This window comes from Aythya marila, assembly GCF_965140915.1.
Source record: "Aythya marila genome assembly, chromosome: 6".
Taxonomy (NCBI): Eukaryota; Metazoa; Chordata; class Aves; order Anseriformes; family Anatidae; genus Aythya; species Aythya marila.
Window position 1 is genome coordinate 17,396,394 of NC_139047.1, and position 15,914 is coordinate 17,412,307.

At 45.3% G+C, this 15,914-nt stretch overlaps 1 protein-coding gene across 2 annotated transcripts in view; it reads left to right on the forward strand.

Moving 5' to 3' along the window:
• The first annotated feature begins 657 nt into the window (after nt 1–657).
• Nucleotides 658–15,914, forward strand: part of WIPF1 (WAS/WASL interacting protein family member 1) — a 51,120-nt gene continuing 35,863 nt past the window's right edge. The window contains exon 1 of one of the 2 annotated variants that reach the window (XM_082763769.1): nt 658–802. The gene's annotated coding sequence lies outside the window, so the exon portion shown is untranslated. Of the gene's footprint in view, nt 803–4,573; nt 4,647–15,914 lie in introns of those variants that run through there. The other variant, XM_082763771.1, reaches the window with a different exon arrangement.

A 15,914-nucleotide genomic window follows, 5' to 3' on the forward strand; every position in this document is an offset into this window, starting at 1 on the left:
CACTGAAGTTTTTCGGGACACCTGTCCCTAACATTCATCTGGTTTAGACAGCAGCATTATGCAGCTGCTGAGCTGGACCACGTTCTTGCATGGACTGCACAAAAAGCATCCAAATACCTCCAAAAAGTGAAATCCTGCAGGGACAAAAAGCACCTAGGGTGAAATTTACCGGCCTGGTCAGACACCCAGCATGCAGCTCTCCTGCCCTTCCAGCCTCACTCCTGTCTGCCCAAGCACACACTTTGGGCACAATTTTCCACTCCAGACCTCGGTACTGGTCCCAAAGACGTTAACAGAAGTTTTATTTCTAGGAATTTTAATCACGGTTAGAGGGAGTAGGAAGCAGAGCATCTCTTGTCTGGGAAAGCCATCTCTGCGTGAGTTAATTGAGGCAAGAAGCACAAATCCCTTTAGGGCCGCCATGCGGAGAGGGGTAATCGACCTTCCCACACCTCTGCGTACTGCAGACGTTAAAGGGAAAAAAAAAAACAACTTCGTCTTCCTCGCTGCTTAATTCCCTTTGCCCTCCTCCCCCTGCCCGCCGCGGCGGGGCTGCCCCGCTCCTCCCCGGACTGAGCCCCGCGGGCAGACCGGGCACGGGGGGCACCGGGGGGCCTCGGGCAGCGCTGCGGGGCCCGGGGCCGGGGCCGGGCCCGGGTCCGGTGCAGCATCTCGGGCGGCGGCGAGCGGCGCCCCAGAGCCGCGCGGCGGCGCTTCCTGCCGCTATAAATAGCGCCCGGCCCAACATGCCCCGGCCGCCGCTGCGGCTGGAGCGCCGCCGGCTGCAGCGCGACGGAGCGCGGTAAGGAGGGGGCCGGGGGGCCGGGCAGGGACCCCCGCCGGGACCCCCGGAGGCGGCAGGGACCCCGGCGCCCCGCTGTAGGCAAGGGGCGGCGCGGTGCCCCTCGGGGAGCCGGGAGCTGAGCCTCGCGTCGTGCCTGTCCCTTCTCTCTCTCTCTGTTTTCTTCCAGACTTCTCTGTCTCGGGCTTGGACGCGCTCCTGCCTCCTGCAGCCGCTCCCGCTCCTCCTCTGTGCTGGCCGGGCTGGCATCCTTCCTCCCTCCTTCCCCGCTTCCCCCTGGCGTTCCTGCTTCCCCCGGGGCAGGGGATGGCGTCGGGTGAGGCCTGGCCTCCGGGTGCACCCCGGGCTGTGCCTCTGCCTCGGCCTCCACGGGGGTGGCTGGTGGCACCGCATCCCTCCTGGCGGTGACACGGGTGGGGACAGCCACGCCGAGCACGTGCGGTGCCCAGCCCGTGCTGCCGTCCCCTGTGGGCACTGGGTGAGCCCTGCGGCTATGTGTTGTGGTGCAGGCACCACCAGCAGGTCTCTGCCCTCTGAGCTGGCTCTCGGGGGCTTTCTGAAGGAGATGCGTTTGCAGACCTCGAGTAAACAGCCGTAAGGTCTCAGCCTTCCCTCCTTGTGTGCTGCTGTGCTCTAATGGCTGCTCCTCGCCTCTCAATAAAAACATCTCCTGTGGGGCAGGACCGTGTCCCTTCTCTGAGTGTGCGTTCTTCAGGTCCCACCGCGTGCCCTGCTCAGGCCTCCTAACTAAAACAAGAGCTTGTCTCTGCTGCTCAGTAGATGTGCTTATTCAGGAATCCACTGTGAGGCAACTTTAAATTGCTTTTTTATTCCTGTGGCACTTCCTCAAAGAAAGGGCCTTAGCAAGCAGCTTTCCTCAGTCTTCCTGGCCTCCAGAGGGTGGGCAGTGTGTTCTGCTCCTCGCTCATGCCCTTTGTCACTGCCTGCTTCGACTTTTCCCCTCCCTTTCTCCATGCCTGCCAGCTCTTCCAGCCACAGGGTGCCTAGGAGGCCCCATGGAGAAGTCCTGTCCTGTTACTTAGTGCCTCCACACTGGAACTGTGGCGTACCCTGCTGGGGAGCCATGCTTTACAGAAGGGCACGAGGGATGGCTGTGACAGCGCAGAGGAGCCTGCTCTGGCAGTATGGCTCCCTGAGGGAAAGGTGTCCCTGGCCCTGTGGCCTAGGTGAAGCGCTGGGTGACTGCTCTGGCCCTGGTGGTGCTCAGCATGAGGAGGACCCTGCTGGTGCGTGGTTTTCCCCTCTGCTGGAGCAGCAGCAGGGAAGGAGCACGTGAGGAGGAAATGCAGCTTCTGCGGAGTGCTTCTGCCCTCCACGCAGCGGGAGCACGTGAGGGGAGGGCAGGCACGGGGTGATCCAGGAAGAGAGCAGGAGAAGGCGACAAATAGAGAGGACACTTTTCCTATGCCTGTGGAGTCTGTTTAGCTGGGGTAAAGAGTCTAAAAATGAGGTTGTGTCTATTCTGAGTTACTGTTCCTCCAGAAAGCACTGCTTTTAACTCCTCTGGTACTGTGTGCATCCTTCTCCCCTCCCTGCTCTTCTGGGCTCCCCAGTGTCCTCTGACCTCAAGCAGGATGTTGCCCTTAGCCATATGCCTGTCAAACATGTGGTTTTTCGTGCTGTACATGAAATAGTCATTCCCTTAGCTGGCTGAGACCAGTTCCCTAGGAGCAGTAAGAGGCACACCAGCCCCTGTGGTGGGTCTCTGGGGCAGGGACTGTGCCCTGGAGGTGCAGTTGTGCTGCTCTTGATAGAGCTGAGGGACTTCTACCTCTAACCCTGTCCCTCTTCATCTCTTACTGCTGCTTACCTGTTCCTGCCCTGTGCTGCAGCCCGAGCAACCCTCTCTGGTTATCTGTGGGGTGTGCCACTGACAGGTCCAGCCATCCAGGTTAAAATCCCTCAGAAAGGCGGGAGGGGAGGAGGAGCAGTTCTTCCAGCCTGTGCCACCTCCCCCCTGCCTCGAGAGTGCTCAAAGCTCTCCAACTTCTGCTGCTGTCTTGGTATTTCTACTGCAATTACACTTCTAACTTGTTATAGTATGGCATTGTGCTCTGGGTAGCATCAGGTAGCAAGGGGCCATCTTTAGGCCTAGCACTGGTACTTGGGTACTGTAGCTGTTCCTTTTTTTTTTTTTTTTTTTTTTTTTTTTTTGTTGTTGTTGAGATACACAGATTTACCACAAAGTTGCATCAGGATATTCATGTTTTTACTGATACAGTAGTCAGAATCAAGAGTTGCCACTGGAATATTATTAGCTATTAAAGGAACAATTTCCTACCTGTAATAGTGCATATGACCTTTACATCAGGTGCCCTCCAGACCTTTCTCAGTGGAGAGGCTGCTGGGGAGCAGGAGCAATACTGATCCCTTTGTGAGGAAAATGCCTTGCAATATTACTCTTCATTACCTACAGTGCATAAAGTTCTAACAGCTATTAATTTTCTGCCTTGCTTATATAAACATCAAGCTTTTCTTGGAGGAAGAAAAGAGGGCATGTTGGTGTTGTCTGATAAAAGTGACATGAGGACAGAATTTCATAGGTTTCCTTTCAAGGCCCATATGTTGTATGGGGGGAGGGGGGTGTATAAATACATGTATTGGCAAAATGTCTTTATGCAAAGACATTAGAAACATTCTGTGCTCTTAACTGCATTGAATCCCCATCTGGATAGTGGACTTATGCTTAGAAACTATGAGAAATAGTGATGCAATGGCAAGGAGGGGATTTCTTTAAAGTTTATGCTCTTGCCAACATAAACATGCTTTACTTGTGGCTACTTCACAACAATATGAAGTCTTGTAAAAGTTCAAATCTAATTAAATGCCTTTGTGTTCTTTCTGCTGGCTCCTTAATCTTGGCTCTAATGCAGATGCTCTTTCTTTTTTCATGTGGTGCACTATAATACTCAGTCAACTGGATCCATTATAATAAAGCACTGTCAAGTATCTTAGCTGAAAACCCATGGCTCTAGCTGTGTGTGAGTTGGGGAGGGTGGAGGGAACATTCTTTATATGGTGAGAAAGTAAATTTTATTCTGGTAGAACAGATCTGGGTAGTACCAAAGATGAAGATGCTGGAAGTGGCCACAAATTGTCAAGGCAGCTGTTTGCTTTGTGTGCCACTGAGTGTGCAATTAATAACTGCTTGCTACTTAGCTGCCTGCTTCAAAAATGTACATGAAAATCTGTTTGTTCTTGAATAATGACTACTGAACTGTTAATTGGCAAATAGCCTAGAAAAGGGATTAATAAAAACTAAATTTAATAAAGAATCATATTTTAGTAGGTTTTGTTCAAAATATTTTGGATGCCTGCAGTGATTAGTATGATGGTGTTTTAATGCTCTCGTGTAGCATCAGCCCCAGGTATAAATATATCTAGATACCGGAAGGGAAGGGAATCAATGAACTGTTACTACTCTATTGTGACTCTTTCCAAACAGTATGTGACCACTGCTGACTTGTAAGTGAAGTCTGAATAGTGAGAAGATGACATGTTTTCAGTGGAATTAACCCTGAATATCAGGGCTCTGACAGGCGCTGTTGCTGCTGTTCAGCCCTGCAGGCCTGAAAGAGCCGCTATGCTTGGGCCTCATCCAGCTCAGTGCACAAAGATCAGTGCAGCATCTGTAAAGCTGGGGACACAAGCAGCGAGGGAGCAGTTTCATCTAAATCTGAGAGATCAAAGGCATTCAGAATAGAAGGTATCCTTATTCCTGGAAGGAGCAAAGCAGGAAGCCCGAGGAGTGGTTTTAAAGCCTGTTTTGTAACAAACTGCTGTAACCTCTTCAGGAGCCTTCTGCATTTGGTTCTAATCACACGTAAGTACACCATGGAGTTAAAATGTTTCATCTTGTACCTCCTTTAAAGTTGCAGAAGCAAACTTTCGTAATACTTAAGCTGCTCTTGTGGCACCCATCGTCCTCAATTGCTTCACAGCATGTGTAGCTCTGGCCATTTCCCTCCTGGGGCTGAGTCCATGTGAGGAGCCCTCCTGGCCTCCAGCACGTGTGTTCGTGAGCAAGCTCTCCTCCTCTTCATTTGAGCTAAGCTAGCATCTCCCTCCTGCTAAAGAAACTACATGATATTCTTCAATGGGAAATAACACTGAGGTTTAAATAAATGCTCTTAGCAGCTTCAGCAAACCCAAAATCATTTGCGCATGTTTCTCTTGTGATAACTTCAGGAAGTGGGGTGATTCTCTCTTCCTCCTTTTTAGTATTTTTGGTGAGTGCTCTGCTTGAATGCTGAAATCCTTCTGCTGTGAGGAACAGGCTGAGTGGAACAGACTTCCCTGAGCCCTGACCCACCAGAAGTGAGCCCTAGGAAGTAATTGCATTCCTCTGCTTGTTCTTCCTATACAAATTGCCAGCAAGGTGTCCCACAGTGGGGGTTGCTAGCCACTTGCACTGGTTGTCCAGAGGCTGCAGATTCTCCTTCCCTGGAAATGCTTTTTAAACTCACCTGGACAAGGTGCAGGCAGCCTGCTTTCACTCTGCTTAGCCCAGTGATGAACTAGGTGAGGTCCAGCTGATGGCATGCTCTGTTTCTGTACTGCTGCTTAAGCATGGCTACTTTAGTCTGTCCCCAGAACATCTGGGAATAAGTGGTCTCAAAACGTCCAAAAATGGCCTTGAAGTCTGAATAAAGACTTCAAAAAGTAGAGTAAATAGAGAAGCATAGCGTGGGGAAATAGCTTTGCCTGAAGTCCCATAGCAGCAGGTCAGTAATAGTGCTGGGAAAGGATCATAAATCTCCTGACTAGTGCTGTAGTAGCTAAAAGATGTCGTCTTTAAACTTGAAAGCATGTCCTTTCCCTACTCAGCCACTTTCAGATCAATCAGCAGCAGGGACTGCTTTTATCCTCCAAAACATCATTTTTACTTTTTTCTTTATCAGTCATATTCGTAAGGATCTTTAGTACTAAACAGCTTAATGCATTGACTCTCAGGAAACACTAGGAACATCAGATCTGGAAAAGAATTTGGTGAAATAAAGACGAGCTGCAGAGGAAATTTTTAGAAAGTGATGTTATTCCCAGTTTGCCACATAACAATTAATCTCTTATTTTTTAGAGAGGAAAAGAGCAGAAGAAGTTGTACACTGAATCCAAGCCTGAATCTCTCTTTGTTTGAAAATAATAATAAAAATAAAAATCACTTAAAGCTTTTTTAAAAATATGGAGACTGAGAAGACAGATCAGCATTTTAAAGAGCAGCATGAGTTAAGCAGTGAGTTAACCGCATCTGTGTTCCAAATCCAAATGCTACGAACAAGGCACCATTCAGACCTTCGCTTATAAGTTATGCTGCATTCGTTATGCTGTGTTTGTTTGAATTCTGTTGAGAGGAAGAAAAAGAAAATAGCAGATTCAAAAAGCAAAATCATTACTCTTGTTTTGCTAGCTCACTTTTGAAGTGATGAAGCAGGGCTCTCCTTTTCCATCTCTCTCTATTTGTCCAGCACTTATGCAGGGCATCTGCTAATTATTAGCAGCTGTGAAACTATTGAGTTACATAAGCATAACTAAAAGTCAGTGGAGCCTTGCATCATTCGGCAGATCTGCCCATTGCTTATTCACTGCCACAACAGATTGGTTTTGTAACGTACTTGACACGGCTGTCTAAATACTGAGAGGGCATCAGCAGGCACGGGAAGTCGGGAAATCCTTTAAGTCATAGACTTTAGATACGATAATGTGTTGTTTCATTGTCACAACAATCTGTTGCCCAGTTATCCGTGTGTGTTGCCTGTCTGCAGGAGAGCGGTGTCAGGCTGATACCCTCCAACAGCTGAGCCTGCCAGCCACAGAGCCCGATTGTCCGGGCAGCTTTGCTCCAGAGATAGCTGTGGGTGCTGTGCCGCCTGCATGCGAGCAGGGCAAGTGAGAGTGCTGTGAGATGTATCACAAATCAGCTGTGCTCAGTGATATGGCTGAATACAACAAACTGTCTTAACTTTAGAAAAAGCTTCTTTAAAATGGGAGTGTTGGCAACTGAGAACATGAGGTGTCTCAGCCAGGGACTGATCTGTGAAGAAGAGCATGCTGGCACGGGAGGCCCGAGGCTGGCAGAGCCAGGTGCTGCCTCCGGCCATGTAATGCTGTCTCGGCACACCACGGGATTTGGTTAGCAGCACGAGTTTCTTCCCGCTGAACCTGGAGGGAATACAGCAAACTTAATCCCCTGTAGTTCTGGGTATTAAGTCATGGACTATGTAATGAGCTCTCTGATCCAGACTCTGGGTTTGTTTTCAAGCACTTCTTGTCTTGCCCTCTCCTTTGCTGGTTGAAAGATCTCCCTAGGCAAGAGAGGCTGTGAAGTGGTAAGTGCAATGTTATGAAATGTGCAAAATACATGATCCCTAACATACTTGTTCTCGGGAATTAAGAAGGTAAAACAAGTTCCAGGAAATACGGTGACCCTCCAGACAGCAGCCTCTGCACCCGGTGACTTGGAGCTATGCTTCAAACCCTTTCAAGAAGGTTCAAGAGGAGTTTACCTGAGCTTCCCTTCTCTCCTTTCTTCTATTTCCCCTTTTAAAAGCAGCTATGTGAACAGTGATGTCTGAGATCTCATTTTAGAGATTTTAAAGATCTCATATTAAGATGTCTCCCCTAGATCAGTGACCTCTCTCCCACCTTTGCTGTGAGATTGGGGACGGGGCCTCGTCAGCTCACCTCACCCCAGCAGTCTCTGCGGGGTGGTGGGCCCGCAGAGCAGCCCCCAAATGGCTGTGCTCCCCGAGGAAGGGCAGGTGTCTGGGGCAGCATGGCAGGCCCAAAGAGGCTGGGGTCATTCGGGGACTGGCACAGAAAGGTGACTGGTTTGTAACTAGCATCAGTAGGGTAGCTTTGTTATGATGATAACGTGAGGTTTTTTGTTTTTGTTTTCTTGGAGACAATGGGTAACTGGTAACTCTCCCTCCCCTCCTGACTGAGGAAATGTTCCTCAGAAAACAGCTAGTAATTCAAGGGTACTGTTTTGACACCCTTTTGGAATCAATTTAGACCACAGCTTGGTGACAATGGACAGTATCATGCAGTACTGATCTCTGCAGTTCTCTCCTCAATTTCCACCAACTCATCAGTCCTCCCACGGCAATCACTTCAGTCACTGCTCTCCTCAGGCCCTAGTCTACTCAACACAGGAGGAATCTTAATTGTAGTGGAAGAGAATGAATCATAATTCCTACATAGTCCCTGCAGAACTGAGCTTAAACATGCTTGGTGCTAGCTGAACTTCATCTGTCAGATCCTACCAAGCATGTGCTCATCATAAACTTTACAGATTGGAGTACATCATTTACAAGTCCCTTTGCTGGTGTCTGAGAGCCTCCTGTGGACAATACAGGAGGCCTAACACATTTCCAAAAGCTCCCTGCCTCCCCAGCATGAAAAGACGAAGTAGAGAATTGTCATCCTTACTTTCACATTTGAAGCTACTAAAACAGTTTTTAAAGGAAGTATTAAATGTAAACCATAGAGGGCATTCTGTGTGTGTTGTGTATATTGTAAGTAAACAAACCACTTGTTCATGCACACAATGGGCTCGTACAACTCCGCATATTGACCTTTTTATGTGTATCTATTCAGTCAGATGCTCCTTGTTTTTTATATAGTCAGTTGCCTTAAATTTAGGACCTCTAAGACAGGGTACATTTGCTTAATGCCCACTAAAAATAACTTTCTTTTCCAATTGGACAAATTCAAATAATAGCAATACCCTGGGAAGGAAGATATTAAAGGATAAATACTTCATTTTTTTAGAGAACAGAATTCATCTGAGGCCACAGAGGCAGCACCTACCAGAATATCACAAACTCTGTCTGCAGGTTGTACTTTCAAACCACCCCAGACTAATACTACTTTGAAATTAGTAGAGTACAGTTTTCCTAAAATGTACAAGTTTCCCAGTCAACAGTTATGAAATTCTGCAATGGCAACAGACAGTCCCAGAACTTTGTTTAATACTAGGCAACAGCAAACTACAAGGAAATAATTATCCTGTGGACTTTCCTACTGTATTTTTAGATTCAACTTCTGCATTTGTTCTAACTAGGTAGTTTAGGGAAGGGCAGAAACCTTATGTTATAGCACAACTTATTTTAAATAGATTGTTCTTAATCAAAATGGCCTGTGTCCCTTGGATGTAAATGATGTTTCTTGTCTTCCGAGTCCAGCAGCAGTATGGATGACCTTCTGAGACGAAGCAGTACCGATGTGGCAGTGACTGCAAGAAACTCAGAGGCATTCTGAAGTTCTAAGGGTGCTTTAAGTACTCCAAAAAGATACTCAGATTCAAACCGGTTATATGTTGTAGTTTTTTTTCTTTTGGATTAGTTCTAATTTCAAATTCTCTAATAAGATCGTGCTTTTCAAAGTGAAGTCTTCTTCATAAGTCTTATCCTGAGAGGTTGCTGCATGCTTACTTGGCCTCTGAAGTGGAATCAGAGCATTATTTAATTCCTCATCGCCTGTTTTTCCCCTTCCTAGCAGGTTTTTACAGGATCAGCGTCTTCAAAACTCATAACTTTATTTTATTTGGACATCCTTAAAAGTGTGTGTATGCTGACTGGAGTAGAGAGGAAGACATTAACTTTAGCTGCTATAGGGAACTAGAAAATGGAGTACTCCATAACTGACAAACTGCATGAGGTGACTGGACAAGTTCCTCCTTTATTTGTCTACAGGGTGCCAGTTGTTCAGCAGAACATCCCTGATAATGCAAGTGAATCGCAGGGTAAAACCCAGTTGGATGTCATCACACACAGTACTTAAGCAAGAACACTGAGGGACTTTGTGCTTCCCAGAGAAAGAACTGTCAGTGTTGTCTTCTGGTTTTTGTTACTTGAGAGTTCCCCAAGAAAGTTTCCTCTTAGGAGCAATAATGGAGTTCACAGTTGTTTACAGTGAGAGTGCTATAACACTGCTCTTCTTTGCTTAGACTGAAAGCTTTTATTCTTCTCACAAATACATTTGCTCACTGTTTGTTCACTCATCAGTGAGAATGATTAGGCATTAAAGAAACCGTGGTCGTGATGCTGTATACCACAGCATTTAACAGCTCTCAAAGCCTTCCACTTTCAGTTATGGACAGAAGCAAACAAAAATACAATGGAAAACACTGCAGAAGGAAAAGTAAAAAGAACATGGTGTGTTTTCACCTTCTTCCCTTTATCTAGAGATAAGGAAGTATCCCACTGCCACTTCCTAGTGCACGAAGTTATGTCTAGCTAAGAAGTGAGAACAGACACAAAAATAAAACCAGCAAGCTCACAAAGTGGCATGTGGGTGTGCTCCTCGGTCCCATCCCACCCTTGATGGGACCAAGGTTGCAGCAGTGCTGGGGCAAGACGGTCAGGGGTTGTGTTTCCTGGGGGTCCTGTGGGCTGTTGTCCCTTGGGTGTGTGTGCATAGGTGCTTCCTCTGTCCTTGGGCAGAGTCAGCTGCTTATTTTTGGAAAAGGTAGGATAACTCCTTCATTCTACCACCCTTGACATCTTTTTTCAAGGGGTTTGGGGTGTCACTGTAATGTGACTGTTCGGGGGGAAGCAAAAACAATGCATCTGCAGGAACGTTTAATGCAACGTTGGTTCTGTCCAGTAAAATTCTCACAAATCGTAGTCTCACTTCTCTGTATTGAATTCTGGCTTGTTCAGGTCCCAGCTTTTTCATTTCTCAACAGAGCACGTGATCCCAGTAGCACTGTAATTTTCTATAACCTACATCAGTGTAGGATCTCAGACCCTGTCACTAGGGAATTCTGTCTGGTGTAAAATTGGGGATTTTTTTTTTATTACTTTTTCAGAATATTAATTATGGAAGCAGTTAGTCTCGTGGACTGTCAAAGGTCTTCAAAACCAGAACTCCCAGGAGCAGTGCAGTGCACTAGCTTTCTCGTTAGAAGTTGAGAGAACAACAACTGTCCCACTTAGCAGCAAAAGACCTAAAGTTATATATGTCACAAAGTTTACTTAAATCTGAACCGTTAATGCTGTGAAACCTCAAGCAGGAATAAACAGCCTGTATAACAGCTGCTGTAGCCGAGCCCCTGCTGGCAGCATGTCGCGGCAGGGAGGTGGATGCGGAGGCACCTTCGGGCTCCTGCAGCGCAGCGTGCGGTGGTGCTTGCCACATCACCTCCCCTGCGAGTCCTGCTCTGTAACGGGCTGGCTGTGCTGGGACCTGGCCCCCAGGCAAACAGCTCTACCGAAAGGCTCGACCATAAACGACTGAAATGTGGTTGAAAGTTCAGTTATGTTCTTCCATGGAGTTTCTGCTGTTCCTAGCCAGAGCACTAAACTGCTGTCCTTGCTTTCAGTCTCAGCCTGCTAATGTGGGGGCTTATTCTGCCTGCTGGTTCCCAAGCGTGCAGTGGGGACCTTCACAGCCAAGGCTTCAGAAACCCAGCCCCTCTTGGGGAGTTGTGTTAGTGTAGTGTAATTGCAACAAGTTGGTAATCTGAGGTATTCAAAGGTCAAAATGCTGTTGAGCAACTTCCAGGCTGGAAGCTGCCATGGAGCAGCCAGATGATGAATGAGGGCTGAAGCTACTCCCTGATTCCCAGGGATCACTGGGCACAGTGGCATGAGCCTGGATGCAGTACCTGTGGCTGCCCATTGTGTGAGTGAGGTATAGGATCAACACCTGGTCTCCCCGAGCACGCAGGGAACTTGTGTCTCAGGGCTGTTCTCTGGATGCCTCTCCATTCCCTGTTAGTTTGACTACTGCTCTCTGAATTCATAGCAATAAACTCTCCTAATTCTTAGGAGTAACACAGATAATTAAATGAAAATATAGCATGCTGTGGGTATACATATTCATAAACTGAGCTTCCCTTTCTCCTGTTTATCCTTGGGAGAACACTCCTTTTCATAACTATTAATAAAGAAAAACCCATGATCTGATCTCACCTGATATGATCTTACCTTACTCAGGCACAGCTCCTCTCAGTGTGGAGGTGCTGGCACTTGAACCTACACAAGGAGTAAGAGTTCTCATCCGTTACACAGCAGAGGAGCTGGTACTATTTTATAATCACCCAGCAAGTATGTACGGATGCTGATCTGTGTCTATATTTAACATCCAGATATTCCTGATGTGGAATATACCACCCATGGGAAAATGCAAAAAATGGACTAAAGTTCTCATTGATTGGGACTTTCCATTTAAAAAAAAAAAAAAAAAAAAAAAAAAGGAAAGGAAAGAAAGACATGAACTTTGGATAGGATGTTCCTACTGTAAAATAGTACACAGCTGCTCTTAATCTGTGGAAATCATGCCAATGTGTACTCCTGTATTAATTAGTGTGCTTCTAGTTAGCTCCCTTTCTGTTTTCTAGTGAATCACGAATTTTCAGTACTTCCAATATGAATGCTCAGGGTGTAAAAGGGAAAATAGATTAGACAAAAGTAGCAGACTTTTTTGAAAAAGAATCTAGTTGCTCAAATGTCATAGCTGCACATGTTGAACAGATAACGGAGGAAAGAGGGGCTTGGTTTGCAATTAAAATATTAGACAATCGCCCAAAGTAAACAATTCTATAAATGGTAAGAATCCTGAATTCAAAATAATAGCAATATGTTACTCAATATTAGTTTAGTTGTCATGCCTTTTAATAATCTGTAATTTATAGTTTAAGCTCCAGTTCATTCAGGTTCCTTTAGCTACAGACATTATTAGATCAGATGCTTTTCATAAAAGGTTCTCTAGTTTAAAAGAAAATATAGATCTCATACAGAAGTAACAGCCTAAAATTGTGTGTCTTATCAGATAGAAAACTGGTCTTGTCAATAAATGCTGTTTCTGTGGCTTTAAAATGTGTGGCTGTTGTGGTAGGTCATGATTGCTAGGGTGCAGATTTATTTAGCTTTGTTCTCGTGTGTGCGTGTGCACAAATATTGATGGGAAGTTTGAATATAAAGTATTACTCAATTTAACTGTGGTTTTAAAAACAGTGTTTTCTGCTGAAATAACCAAGTATATAAAAACTCTTCATCATATTGTTTGTACCTGAAGCTTCATAAACTTTGAGACTCATGTTAATAGCGAAAGACAAATTGCACGATAATAAATATCTTTTAGTATCGCCATCATTGCTGCGTTCATATATTGAAAAAGATAATTAGAGACTAGGCATGCCATTGGCAAGATATAACAAATACACTGTTCTGGAAAAATAGAGAGGCAATTTTTACTGAGCAAAAATTGTTGGAAATATTCTTTGAAAAGACAGCAAATGGTTTTTGTTTGTGCGTCTGTCTGAGTAATCCCATATCCTTTGAACAAGTTGAAGAGAAACTGTGTCTCAAGCTTATTGGGTAAGAAGGTTGCAAATTAAGAAACTAGGTATTATGTGAAATTAAGTATTATAAGCAACCCCTGGTAATATTTGTTTTAATAGAAGTTCTTTTTTTTTGCTTCTGTGAACAAATTAAGGTTATTTGAATTATCTATAGTGATATGAAGAGAATTCCACCATGGTAGTTCTCTTTTTAGAAATGTATCTTACAATTCCTTTATCAAAATTAAGGGAGCAGTGCAGGACTCTTCTTTTGGAGTTTGATATCTGTACTACTGGGGGGAACAACCAGACAAAAAACTTTCTCAGAGCAAGGTTTGTCAATTCAGCAGTTTTCACTCAGTAAATATGTAGGCATTTCTAGGTATATTACGTTTCCTTAGTAATGACTTTTATTTACGTGGCTGTCGTCTGAAAGGGCAGCCTGTGGCTTAAACCAATTGTGATCGCTAAAAGTGTAATGTCTCATAGGCACGTAGCTGTTAATTTTGTGTAGACTTAATTTTGTTTTCTGCTCTTTTCTTAATTATTTTGACCTTTCAGATTTGTCTTCATAATTACTAAAATATATAAGCAAGTAATTGCTCTTATGTTAGAATTGGTCATGTGGTAATGGTATTTTTAATACCTAAAATGACACCAAAACAGTCTGATTTTGGCTAAGATCAGAGAAAATCTGTCCGAAGACTGTTCCTTACAGCAGTGAGCAAAGAAGAAGAAAAAAAAAAAAAAAAGAGGAGAATCCACTTGAAGAGTGAATGTCTGAAGGACAGTTGAATCATTTCAGATAGTGTTACTAGTTTGCTTGCTTCTTTTGCATTTATCATCTAGGTATACTGGTCTTAAAAATCCTGTGAGTGATCTGGTTGGAAGCCTCTAAAGATTTCATTGGAAACTCTTTTCTGCATTTAGATGAAAGAAAATTCTCAGTGTTAAGGTTTTTGTCCCACAGTTTGTTTTTCCTGGCTTCAGGCAGGACAAGAGCTGTGCAAAAACCCTTCATCTTCCATGCAAAGGTGACCATAGAAGAGGAGGAGGAGGAACACTGGCCAGAAACATTTTGACAATGAGATTTTGTCCACATCCTGGCGGAAGGTTAAGACAGATTCTCTTTTTTATCTGATGTGATTCCCCTACCATCATTACCTCCAAGGAGCATGTTAATATTTCATAGTTCTGAAAAGACATAGTGGGCAACATTAAACATTTATGTCTCTGCGAAGTCACGCTGATGCCACCAGGATAGTGAGCTCTATATCACACATGCTCTAATTCACCCTAAACACCCACTGTTTACTAATCTTCAGCCCCCGTCTGTGCTGATAATGAGCAAGAGGAAATGGAAACAGCAGGGATTACATGCTACTGAGAAGTCCCAGTTTCCATGCCTGGTTGTAATTCTTTCAACAAACTCTTGCTGACTGTGCTCCTGCTTTGAAGTTTGAACACCTCTGTATTAGTGCTGGGCTCTTGTGATTTGGCAAGCAGATTTGGGAGTTTTGTGGTCGTGTTTTAGTAGCTTCATACAATGATGTACTCTTGTGCTTGCATGTGTTGTGCCTGCTTGAGGTCAGGAGCGACATGGATTGTTTTGCTGGATTGCTGAGATGTTAATTGCTCGTATTTGCTGGTGACAGGTACCAGAGAGAAAACATTCCTCATGATACCCACTGTTGTGTGGAGATGTGTGTCCACAACATACGTTGTGTGTGTGCTATAGACACAGCCATATCAGTGAGCAAAGTGACTTTCCATAAAAAGAGTAAATGTTTTTGTAAGGCAAGTGACACGCGTGGGATTGAATGAATGATGGCATTTGGCATCATCTGGTCCAGAATCATCAAATGTGTTAAGTAGAGCAGTGCATGTTTCTAATCTAAACCCAAAACCTCAGGGCCTGTGATTGCTTTCTAACCCCCACAGCCAGCACAAGACAGCAAATTATTTGTGTAAATGGCTCTACAGCCACAGCCATTAACATCCTGGTGTAGCTCATCTGTCAGGTCACTGTGCAACTTATTATTGCTGCTGGGGTGGTCCTTTATTCGTAAATCAAACACCGTTTGATCCAGTTGCAAGTGAGGGGGAATCAATTTACAGTCTTATAAACAGCTTGTGCCATCCACAATGTTAGTGGCACGTTTCAGTTACCCAGGTATGTGCTGGGAAGAGCTTTGGGGGGGCTTTCCATTTGGAAGATAAAGAAATGGTTTTGTCTGGCATATATACAAGGTGAGATCCAGCATCTGTTACAGGCATTGGCTTATCACCCAAGATTGCTACCAAAAACCCCAGAGAAACTACAGTCCTCCAGAATGTGCCAGTCAGCAGATACCTCATCTGTGACAAGGATGGGGAACTAAATGGCTGACGTGCAGGGGACAATTCATCAGGTTTCAGATGTCTCCTTTTGTGTAGCAATGGTCTGTGGTCAGAACTGATAGATCCTTCAGTGTCTGTGGTGGCCCAAGGGGCCGAGAAGCTTAGCAGATCATGCGTGAGGGTTGTGCGGGTGCTGCAAATCCCCAGGTACCACACAGCTGCTGTGGGTGTCCCCGCAGTGCCATCTGTGTGGCCCCACCAAAGGACGTCAGCCCCCAGTAAGGTGCCTCCAGCTGGAGTGACACCCTCAGAGGACATTTTGCTTGGGTGTAGCTTAAAAGGAGGTGGCTGTGAGTTGCTCCCTCAGCAAATTAATTCCTTGCATCTTGACCAATGTGGAGAGGGGCATTTTGGGGGAGTATAAAGGTATATTTGCCCCATCAGGGACTCCAAGCACAGCTCTGA